This window comes from Aquarana catesbeiana, linkage group LG05 (assembly GCF_042186555.1).
Source record: "Aquarana catesbeiana isolate 2022-GZ linkage group LG05, ASM4218655v1, whole genome shotgun sequence".
NCBI lineage: Eukaryota > Metazoa > Chordata > Amphibia > Anura > Ranidae > Aquarana > Aquarana catesbeiana.
In genome coordinates, this window is record NC_133328.1 from 184,177,879 (window position 1) to 184,188,451 (window position 10,573).

Consider the following 10,573-nt stretch of genomic DNA (forward strand, 5'->3'; position numbering starts at 1 on the left):
AGATAACTTTACTTTCGTGGAGGATTAGCAATGCATGTCTTACAACATTAGGAAACATGACAATACACGTAGATAGGTTGAGGAAAGACAAGCACTTCCTTTGGTTACCTTACCGTAGAATACACATTATCATACTGCAATGCCACCTGCTGGTTAGGAAGGTATAATGCATACAATACATATTGTCAGTTTATATAAGCAACTTTACATTACATGTTGTTGTTCTTCCAACAGTGGGCAGTCGCCAAATCCTGCTGGAAAATGAAATCAGCAGCCCCATAAAGCTGATCAGCAGAGAGAAGCATGAAGTGCTCTAGAATTTCCTGGTAGAGGGCTGCGCTGACTTTGGAACACAGTGGAACAACATCAGCAGATGACATGGCTCCCCAAATCATCACTGACTGTGGAAACATCACACTGGACCTCATGCAACTTGGATTCTGTGCCTCTCTTCATACTCTGGGACTTTGATTTCCAAATGACATTCAAAATTTTCCACAGTTCATGATAATTTGGGGAAACATGTCATCTGCTGGTGTTGGTCCACTGTGTTTTATCAAGTCCAAAGTTAGCGCAGCCCTCTACCAGGAAATTCTAGAGCACTTCATGCTTCCCTTTGCTGACCAGCTTTATGGAGATGCTGATTTCATTTTCCAGCAGGACTTGGCACCTTCCCACACTACCAAAAGTACCTTTACCTGGTTTAAAGATCATGGTGTCACTGTGCTTGATTGGCCAGCAAACTCGCCTGACCTAAACCACATAGAGAATCTGTGGATTATTGTCAAGAGGAAGGTGAGAGACACCAGACCCAACAATGCAGACAAGCTGAAGGCCGCTATCAAAGCAACTTGGGCTTCCATAACACCTCAGCAGTGCCGCAGGCTGATCACCTCCATGCCACGTCGCATTAATGCCATAATTCATGCAAAAGCAGCCCCAACCGAGTATTGGTAGAGTGCATGGGTCTCCGAAGTAAGGCCAACGGGACACATCTGGCCCGCTGGGACATTTTTTTCGGACCGCATCTTGAGTCTTTAGAGTCACGCTATGGTCGGTTCCTGCTCAAGCTATGTCGGGTAGCAGGAACTGTGCTGCATACTCACCCCAGACAGTATGCAGCGCAGATTCTGTAGCCCTACAGAGCCTACCCAACCCAGCGCCTCACTAGTACTAGGACCTACTGCACCTCCCAGGTCCTGCCCCTCTGTTAGCATCAGTGTCCTTTACGGCTGTGTTTTTGCCAACAACGTGTCTGTGTAACAGCCAAGTGGGAGCCAGGAGGCACTGAAGCTGGACACAGATGTAAGTGGGACACAAATGTGACTGCTGGCGCTGTTGGGGGGGTTCTCTGATGGGGACACAAATGAGCGGTGGGGGCTCTTTTGAGGGACACAAATGTGGAAGGGGGGCTCTAAGGGGGACACAATTGTGTAGGGGTCTCTGATGGGCACATAAATGTGCAAGGGGGGCTCTAAGGGGGACATAAATATGCAGGGGAGCTCTGATTTGAACATAAATATGTGAGGGGGCTCTGATGAGGACACAAATGTGCAGGGGGGGTCTGATGGGGACACAGTGTGTGTGGGGGGTCTGATGGGGACACAAATATGCAGGGGGTTCTTATGGGGACACAAATATGCAGGGGACTGATGGGGACACAAATATGCAGGGGGCTCTGATAGGGACACAAATATGCAGGGGGGCTCTGATGGGGACACAAGTATGCAGGGGGCTCTGATGGGGACACGAGTATGCAGGGGGCTCTGATGGGTACATAAATATGCAGGGGGGCTCTGATGGGGACACAAATATGGAAGGGTACTCTGATGGGGACACAAATGTGTCAGTTGGCACTGATGGGGACACAAATATGCAGGGGTTTTTTATTGGGGCACAAATATGCAGGGGGGGACTCTGATGGGGACAGAAATATGGAAGGGGGCTCTAAGGGGGACACAAATATGCAGGGGGCTCTGATGAGGACACAAATGTGCAGTGGGGGGTCTGATGGGGACCAAATGTATGGAGGTGTGTGTGTGTATGTGACGGTAACACAGATGTAAGGCCCTGTGCACACTGGAAGTATATCCCCCCTGTGCATGAGGTTATGGCTTTTAGGTGCGGGCGGAGGATATAGGTGTGCCATTAAGCTCTACTGCCCTCAGCCTGTCAAATTCTATTTAATTCTGCTGCAGATTCATTTAAAAAATAACTGATTTTTTTTTCAGCCCGTGAATATGTGAAAAATGTATTTTATTATTATTATTTTTTTTACTAGTAATGGCGGTGATCTGCGTTTTTTAGCAGTACTGCGACATTGCGGCGGACAGATCGGACACTTTTGACACATTTTTGGGACCATTGACATTTATACAGCGATCAGAGCTATAAAAATGCACAGATTACTGTGTAAATGTCACTGGTAGGGAAGGGGTTAACACTAGGGGGCAATCAAGGGGTTAAATGTGTGTTCCCTGGATGTGTTCTAACTGTATGGGAATAAGACTGACTGGGGAAGGAGACATATCGTTGTTCCTACTTAGTAAACAGGGATTTGTGTGTTTAAACACACAAATCCCCGTGCTGTCTCTTGTGCCCGCGATCGCGGGTGGCCGGCGGGGATCGTGCTCCCGGCCGGCTCTTAAAGGGAACATTGTACCCATACGTTGTTTTGCCCAGCCGTGCCATTCTGTTGACGTATATCGCGTGACACGCTCGGCAAGTGGTTAAGAATCCTTTTTTTTTTTCACTGGTCTTATGTAATATTCTAATGCCGCCTACACACGAGCGGACTTTACGGCAGACTTTGCCCGGCGGACTTTTCGCCGGACTTTACGACGGACTTTCCGAATGTTCAGACTTGCCTACACACGATCAACCAAAGTCCGACAAATTCGACTAATAGCTGCCCTAGTGTGGGTTTTTGTCCGTCGGACTAGCATACAGACGAGCGGACACCTCGTCCGGACTCGAGTCCGTCGGATAGATTTGAAACATGTTTCAAATCTAAGTCCGACAAACTTTTGAGAAAACAAAGTCCGCTGGAGCCCACACACGATCGAATTGTCCAACGAAATCCGGTACGCCGGACCAAGTATGCCGTAAAGTCTGATCGTGTGTACGCGGCATTAGTCTCTGAATTGTGGGTTTTCACTAGCTGTAAGCTATAATCATCACATTTAAAAGGAAGAAATGCTTTAAATATATCACTCTGTGTGTAACACATCTATATAAAATATGAATTGAATTACTGAAATAAATTAACTTTTTGATGATATTCTAATTTAATGCGATGCACCTGTATATATAAACATATGTAACAAAACCACTGTTTGTAACCTGAGATGTTACATAATTACATATGGTTGAATAAAGACACCAGTCCATCCAGTTCAACCTGAGTGAGTGTGGTTGCGTGCCTACAATTATCCCTATTTATGTAAGGTACCCATATAGTGCCATCAATTTACGCAGCGATCCACACATACATCGCACCCTATTCTCAAGGAGCCCACAATCCAAACTCACATTCATATACTAGGGACAATTTTGGACAGAAGCCAATTAACCTACCAGCATGTCTTTGGAGTGTGGGAGGAAACCGGAGTACCCAGAGGAAACCCACACAGGCACAGGGAGAACTTGCAAACTCCACGCAGGTAGTACTACCCACTATACCGCTGTGCCGCCCTAGTATGTTGAAATACTTAATTTTGTTGGATAGTGGTGGATCACTTTTCAGAGGCCATTTGACAGGCGGTGAGGAAGAATTAGGTCTCCTCCTCACTGCCTAACTTAACCCCAAAAAACCCACACCACAACCTTTTCCTTGTCCATAGGTGTATAGGTCATGTTCAGTAGGGGGGTTATTTTTTGTTATACTCCGTCTCAGTTCAAGCATATTTACACTGCTATCCATTTCCTTTGCAGCTGAAGGGGAGCGGGGGGTGGGTGCGGTAAGAACACACGCTTTTACCACACTCCAACCGCAAGTGTAACCCTAAGGATGGTTCAATTGAGACACACCCCCTCCTTCTTCCAAATCCAGTGAGATAAATTCTTTTATTGATCAGTTTGATCTGCCACAGGATTTTCTTCCCCATTCACAAGCAGAATAACCAATGAAAGATGTTTTCTCAATGGAGGAGGAGGGAAGGAGGAGGCATCTCCCCATCAGACCATCTGTACAGCTGTTCTACTTTAAGACACAAACCTGTTGATTATTGCAGTTCCGAATATTCGGAGACAAGAAGAGGACAGGGCAGCCCTGCAGTGAAGATTTCTCTAGGATCCAGCAGCCTGCACAACACGAGGAATACTTCATTACAGCTAATGTGACTATAGCCTTAGGTTATTTTTTTAAGTTAAACTTCAAGTGATTGTAAACCCTTAATTTTTTTTTTTTACAACAAACATATACTTACCTGGTCTGTGCAATGGTTTTGCACTGAGCAGACCCAATTCTCTTCTTCTCGGGTCCCCCACCGGTCGAATGCCCAAGCTGTTTGCTATGGGAGCACTCATGTGGGTTCGCCTTGAAGCCGGCTCTGTATGTCGGCTCAGCCCCAGGCTGCCTGCTCTCACCTCCCTGGCTGTGATTGACAGCAGTGGGAGCCAATGAGGGGGGAGTAAGCTAAGAGAGTTTAAAATAAAGAGTTTGTATGTATAAAAGCATCCTCAATCACTAAACATATTGTGGTGATATTCTTTTAGTGCAAGGAGAGGAAAGACTCAAGGGTTCTTGAAGTAGTGTGTGTGGTGTAGGGATGAGCCGAACACCCCCCTGTTCGGTTCGCACTAGAACATGCGAACAGGAAAAAAGGTTGTTCGAACACGTGAACACCATTAAAGTCTATGGGACACGAACATGAATAATCAAAAGTGCTAATTTTAAAGGCTTATATGCAAGTTATTGTCATAAAAAGTGTTTGGGGACCCAGGTCCTGCCCCAGAGAACATGGATCAATGCCAAAAAAACTTTTAATAACGGCCGTTTTTTCAGGAGCAGTGATTTTAATAATGCTTAAAGTCAAACAATAAAAGTATAATATCCCTTTAAATTTCGTAGCTGGGGGTGTCTATAGTATGCCTGTAAAGGGGCGCATATTTCCCGTGTTTAGAACAGTCTGACAGCAAAATGACATTTCAAAGGAAAAAAGTCATTTAAAACTACTCGCGGCTATTGCATTGCCGGTCCAACAATACACATAGAAATTCATTGATAAAAACGGCATGGGAATTTCCCACAGGGGAACCCCAAACCAAAAGGGTCTGGTATGGAATTTAGGGGGACCCCCACGTCATTTTTTTTTTTTAATTTTGGTTCGGGGTTCCCCTGTGGGGAATTCCCATGCCGTTTTTATCAATGAACTTCTATGTGTATTGTCGGACCGGCAATGCAATAGGCGCGAGTAGTTTTAAATGGCTTTTTTCCTTTGAAATGTCATTTTGCTGTCAGACTGTTCTAAACATGGGAAACATGCGCCCCTTTACAGGCATACTATAGACACCCCCCAGCTACAAAATTTAAAGGGATATTACACTTTTATTGTTTGACTTTAAGCATTATTAAAATCACTGCTCCTGAAAAAACGGCCATTTTTAAAACTTTTTTTTGCATTGATCCATGTCCCCTGGGGCAGGACCTGGGTCCCCAAACACTTTTTATGACAATAACTTGCATATAAGCCTTTAAAATTAGCACTTTTGATTTCTCCCATAGACTTTTAAAGGGTGTTCCGCGGCATTCGAATTTGCTGCGAACACCCCAAATTGTTCGCTGTTCGGCGAACTTGCGAACAGCCAATGTTCGAGTCGAACATGAGTTCGACTCGAACTCGAAGCTCATCCCTAGTGGTGACCCCTAGTGGCCACGGGCTCAACAGTGGTTACTAGCTTGGGTACCTGTTGCTATGGTACTGGCTGTAGGTGCAGTATATCATAAGCTCTTTTGAGAACAGTTAAAGTATTTGTGAACCTCTACCTAGTAAATCAACCCATTCAGATTAAAATAAAAAATAAAGGCAAGATGTTTGTGTATAGATTTAAAAAAATATATATAAATACCTTTATTTTAATTTTTTTATAAGTGATCACATAATCTCTGTTCTCAGCTGCATAGGGTGTTTTAGGGTGCTTAAGAGAAACGGAGAGTGGAGATTGCAGTTGGCATCTCAACAAGAGGCAGAGTAGGGGCAGTACACAATGGATCTTCCCAGTAAATGGCTGAATGGTGGGCGGGGGTTATGTCAGACAAGTCTGATCATTGGAGGACAGGCACTGCCAGAAAACTGGCCACACTGTGATGGATGAGTCTCCAGTCTAGTGTGGTCAGTTTGAAATAGGAAAGCAGGGGGGCTGGCAGGATCACCAGGAATTTCACACAAAGGGAGCAATACAAAGAGTACAGGATACTTTTTAACATAAGCACATGGTACAACAGACATATATCAGGGATATGAAAGGTTGGGGTAACAAACACTTTAAATGCTAATTATGCAGTATCCTGAAAAAATATCCTTTGTCTTGATTTCCTCCTGAATAGTAGCATGCAATTTCTGGTATGTGAGGCAGGGCTGTCTTTAAGGCAGGGCAAAAGGGGCATCTGCCCTGGGCCCCATCATTGTTGTGGGGCCCAAAGCAGCTGCCTCAAACTATCCCAGTTCAAATTCCCAGTTCAAATTCAAGTAGGGGGATTATTTTTTGTTATACTCCGTCTCAGTTCAAGCATATTTACACTGCTATCCATTTCCTTTGCAGCTGAAGGGGAGCGGGGGGTGGGTGCGGTAAGAACACACGCTTTTACCACACTCCAACCGCAAGTGTAACCCTAAGGATGGTTCAATTGAGACACACCCCCTCCTTCTTCCAAATCCAGTGAGATAAATTCTTTTATTGATCAGTTTGATCTGCCACAGGTTCACAAGCAGAATAACCAATGAAAGATGTTTTCTCAATGGAGGAGGAGGGAAGGAGGAGGCATCTCCCCATCAGACCATCTGTACAGCTGTTCTACTTTAAGACACAAACCTGTTGATTATTGCAGTTACGAATATTCGGAGACAAGAAGAGGACAGGGCAGCCCTGCAGTGAAGATTTCTCTAGGATCCAGCAGCCTGCACAACACGAGGAATACTTCATTACAGCTAATGTGACTATAGCCTTAGGTTATTTTTTTAAGTTAAACTTCAAGTGATTGTAAACCCTTAATTTTTTTTTTTACAACAAACATATACTTACCTGGTCTGTGCAATGGTTTTGCACTGAGCAGACCCAATTCTCTTCTTCTCGGGTCCCCCACCGGTCGAATGCCCAAGCTGTTTGCTATGGGAGCACTCATGTGGGTTCGCCTTGAAGCCGGCTCTGTATGTCAGCTCAGCCCCAGGCTGCCTGCTCTCACCTCCCTGGCTGTGATTGACAGCAGCGGGAGCCAATGAGGGGGGAGTAAGCTAAGAGAGTTTAAAATAAAGAGTTTGTATGCATAAAAGCATCCTCAATCACTAAACATATTGTGGTGATATTCTTTTAGTGCAAGGAGAGGAAAAACTCAAGGGTTCTTGAAGTAGTGTGTGTGGTGTAGGGATGAGCCGAACACCCCCCTGTTCGGTTCGCACTAGAACATGCGAACAGGAAAAAAGTTTGTTCGAACACGTGAACACCATTAAAGTCTATGGGACACGAACATGAATAATCAAAAGTGCTAATTTTAAAGGCTTATATGCAAATTATTGTCATAAAAAGTGTTTGGGGACCCAGGTCCTGCCCCAGAGAACATGGATCAATGCAAAAAAAAATTTTAATAACGGCCGTTTTTTCAGGAGCAGTGATTTAATGCTTAAAGTCAAACAATAAAAGTATAATATCCCTTTAAATTTCGTAGCTGGGGGGTGTCTATAGTATGCCTATAAAGGGGCGCATATTTCCCATGTTTAGAACAGTCTGACAGAAAAATGACATTTCAAAGGAAAAAAGTCATTTAAAACTACTCGCAGCTATTGCATTGCCGGTCCGACAATACACATAGAAATTCATCGATAAAAACGGCATGGGAATTCCCCACAGGGGAACCCCGAACCAAAAGGGTCTGGTATGGAATTTAGGGGGACCCCCACGTCATTTTTTTTTTTTAATTTTGGTTCGGGGTTCCCCTGTGGGGAATTCCCATGCCGTTTTTATCAATGAACTTCTATGTGTATTGTCGGACCGGCAATGCAATAGGCGCGAGTAGTTTTATATGGCTTTTTTCCTTTGAAATGTCATTTTGCTGTCAGACTGTTCTAAACATGGGAAACATGCGCCCCTTTACAGGCATACTATAGACACCCCCAGCTACGAAGTTTAAAGGGATATTACACTTTTATTGTTTGACTTTAAGCATTATTAAAATCACTGCTCCTGAAAAAACGGCCATTTTTAAAACTTTTTTTTTGCATTGATCCATGTCCCCTGGGGCAGGACCTGGGTCCCCAAACACTTTTTATGACAATAACTTGCATATAAGCCTTTAAAATTAGCACTTTTGATTTCTCCCATAGACTTTTAAAGGGTGTTCCGCGGCATTCGAATTTGCTGCGAACACCCCAAATTGTTCGCTGTTCGGCGAACTTGCGAACAGCCAATGTTCGAGTCGAACATGAGTTCGACTCGAACTCGAAGCTCATCCCTAGTGGTGACCCCTAGTGGCCACGGGCTCAACAGTGGTTACTAGCTTGGGTACCTGTTGCTATGGTACTGGCTGTAGGTGCAGTATATCATAAGCTCTTTTGAGAACAGTTAAAGTATTTGTGAACCTCTACCTAGTAAATCAACCCATTCAGATTAAAATAAAAAATAAAGGCAAGATGTTTGTGTATAGATTAAAAAAAATATATATAAATACCTTTATTTTAATTTTTTTATAAGTGATCACATAATCTCTGTTCTCAGCTGCATAGGGTGTTTTAGGGTGCTTAAGAGAAACAGAGAGTGGAGATTGCAGTTGGCATCTCAACAAGAGGCAGAGTAGGGGCAGTACACAATGGATCTTCCCAGTAAATGGCTGAATGGTGGACGGGGGTTATGTCGGACAAGTCTGATCATTGGAGGACAGGCACAGCCAGAAAACTGGCCACACTGTGATGGATGAGTCTCCAGTCTAGTGTGGTCAGTTTGAAATAGGAAAGCAGGGGGGCTGGCAGGATCACCAGGATTTCACACAAAGGGAGCAATACAAAGAGTACAGGATACTTTTTAACATAAGCACATGGTACAACAGACATATATCAGGGATATGAAAGGTTGGGGTAACAAACACTTTAAATGCTAATTATGCAGTATCCTGAAAAAATATCCTTTGTCTTGATTTCCTCCTGAATAGTAGCATGCAATTTCTGGTATGTGAGGCAGGGCTGTCTTTAAGGCAGGGCAAAAGGGGCATCTGCCCTGGGCCCCATCATTGTTGTGGGGCCCAAAACAGCTGCCTCAAACTATCCCAGTTCAAATTCCCTTGTCCCTTGAAGTTTTAGTCCTGTGTTTTGTCCCGATATCTCAGTGTGAAGTTCTGTTACTAATGCTGCCCAGCTCTGCCTATTGCCGTGTACAGATGACTCAATTGCAGACCCTGTGTTTACATGTAAATAACCTGCATTGATATGTAAATAGTGGGGGCATTAATATGTAAATAGCCGTCGACCTGCTGCATTAATATGTAAATAGAGGGGCATTCATATGTATATCATGCCCCATGGGGTCCTATCCACCATCACTTTTACTGACTGCTGCTCACTGGGGAGGTAAAGGGGCATGCTTGAAAGTCCTGCCTACAACTGTGGTCATTAAGCCTAACATCAGCCTGTTCTGAAAAGGTAAGCAAATTGGAGGTGGAATTCTTTTTCAAAATAACATGGTGCCACAGCACCATGAATTGTGGTGCATGTGAATACGCACATCTCAGCAGATGCGTGAGGGTGTCATTAACAACTAATGGCACTGCTATGTGTCTGCTAAAAGGCAGCATGTTTCTGTGGTGTCAGGAAAGCGATTTTGCATGTGTTCCCAACACACACAAATGTGAAATTAGGCTAAATGTCTCAGTTACATTGGTGGTCAGTGTAAATCTTCTCATTACATTGGGGCTTGGTGTACAATCCTTTTATTCACACTAGTGGCCAGTGTGAAAGTCCCCCTTACATTGGTGGTCAGTGTAAATCCCTCCTTACATTAGTGGTTCCTGTGAATGCTCCTATTACATTAGTGGTCAGTGTAAATCTCCATTGCATTAGTGGTCAGTTTGAATCCCCATTACATTAGTGGTCAATGTGAATCCCAATTACATTGGTGGCCAGTGTAGAAACTCCTCTTTATATTGGTAATCGGAAAAAAAAGCCAAACTTTCATTTGTGGTCAGTTTCAAATCCTTCCTTACATTGGTAGTCCATGTAGAAGCACTGTTTAAATTGGTGGGCAGTGTAGAAATCCCCCTTTATTGGTTGTTGATGTAAAATCCCCCATTACAATGGTTGTTTATGCAAAATTCCCCATTACATTGGTTGTTAGTGTAAATTCTTCATTACATTGTGTACATTTCCCTTTA